The 1859-nt window shown below is 36.2% G+C and overlaps 1 non-coding gene across 1 annotated transcript; it reads right to left on the bottom strand.

Annotated features, from left to right (window-relative positions):
* Nucleotides 1–962: 962 nt before the first annotated feature.
* LOC137213764 (small nucleolar RNA ZL8) lies at nucleotides 963–1042 on the bottom strand. The gene has a single exon (XR_010938385.1). It is a non-coding gene; the product is annotated as a small nucleolar RNA ZL8 (small nucleolar RNA).
* Nucleotides 1043–1859: the final 817 nt, after the last annotated feature.

Below are 1859 nucleotides of genomic sequence, written 5' to 3'. Positions count from 1 at the left end.
ATGCCTGTGACTCTGTTTCTGTTTTGTAAATAAGTTTATTTGTACTATTTTTTAGATTCCACATATAAGTGATATCATATGATATTTGCTTTTCCCTGCCTGACTGACTTCACTTAGTATGATAATCTCTGTGTCCATCCACATTGCTGCAAATGGTATTATTTCATTCTTTTTTTATGGCTGAGGGTTGTATATATATGTCTTACATCTTCTTTATCCATTCATCTGTCAATGGATACTTAGGTTGCTTCCGTGTCTTGGCTACTGTGAATAGTGCTGCTATGAATATTGGTGTGAGTGTATCTCAAAAAGAAGTTCTTATCTTCGTCTTAAAACTTGTTCCTTCTCCTGACTTACAGCCTATATACCCTTTAAACCACGTGGATTGAAAAATCATGTCTTCTTTTCAGGATTCATTGAGAAGATTAGATGAGATAATGCAAGTGGCTGCTGCTTAGCTGTCAAGAAAAATGGGGACATAAAAGTCTTCTTGCAGAATGTGAGCCTGCATTAGACTGTAAAGCACAGCTGTTATCCTAGGACTCCTTCACTTCCTGTGTTATGTTCAGAGCTTTCCTTTTATTCTTGGTAGATTCCTAAGAAAGACTGAAAGGCAAGGAAAAGTTTTGCGTCCTTATATACGTCTTAAAACATCTGTATTGTTTCTCATATTCAATTTATGATTTAGATGGGTATAAAATTCCAGGCAGTAAGTTCTGGCGGTAAGTTTTCCCCCAGAATTCTGAAGGTTTTGCTCCATTATATTCCAGTGTCTGATGTTGCTTATAAGAGGCTTGTTGTGTTTCTGATTTCTTTTCCTTAGCATATAACCCATTATTTTTTCCTTTCTGGGTATTTTTATTTTTTAATTTATTTTTTAGTGTAGTTATATACCAATTTTACTTTTAAAAAAACAAGTCTGGGTGGGCAGGGGAGTTGCCACACAGGGTGGAAAGAAGCATAAGAGTAGATCAGGTGGTTTCAAAGATCCTCAGAGAAGCGCTCAGAAACTCTATTCCAACCAGGTCCTCATTACCTCTGGGTATTTTTAGAACCCTTTCTTTATCCCTGGGGTTCTGAAATTTCAAAACAGTGTGCCTTATTTGACTTTTTGTTATTCATCTTGCAGAGTGTTTTATGGGCCCCTTCAATCTGGATACTTATTGGCTTTCAGTTCTGAAAAGTGCTTTCCTATTATTTCCTTTGATGATTTCCTTTTCTTTATTTCCCCTGTGGTTTGAAAGCCCAACTATTTTGATATTGTAATTTCTGAAAAAAAACCTCTTTTCCTTCCTCCACTCTTTTCTACCTCTTGATCTTTTGGTCCATTTCTGGACTGTTTCCCCAACTTTATATTCTATTATTGAATTTTTGTTATCAAATGTTTTGATTTTCAAAAGTTTTCTCTTTGTTTTTGAAATGACCATTTGGGTAGTGTGCTGTTATTTTTGTAATACGCAGTGTGTAGGGGCGGTATCTCCTTTCACTCCACCAAAGAGTCTATTTACAGATTTTTCTTCTACTCCTTTAGTCGTGTCTGAATCATCCAGGTTTCTTACTTATATTTATTTGTTTTGCTCTTTTTCTTTCAGAGGGCTTTCTCAAGTGTCTGCTTGTCCTTTGCTGGCCATGTCTTTTTAAGGTGGCAAAATATACTTAATGTAGGATTTACCATTTTAACTATTTTTTTTTCAGTATACAATTCAGCGGAATTAAGTAAATTTCCATTGTTGGGCGACCATCCCTACTATCCATCTCCAGAACTTTTCCATCATCCCAGACTGAAATTACGTACCTATTAAACCGTAACTCCCTATTTCCCCCTCCCCCAGCCCCTGGTAACCATTATTCGACTTTGT

The sequence above is a fragment of the Pseudorca crassidens genome, chromosome 19 (assembly GCF_039906515.1).
Source record: "Pseudorca crassidens isolate mPseCra1 chromosome 19, mPseCra1.hap1, whole genome shotgun sequence".
Taxonomy (NCBI): domain Eukaryota; kingdom Metazoa; phylum Chordata; class Mammalia; order Artiodactyla; family Delphinidae; genus Pseudorca; species Pseudorca crassidens.
The sequence above is the reverse complement of the archived record's forward strand: the minus strand, read 5'-3'. Positions and strand labels throughout refer to the sequence as shown.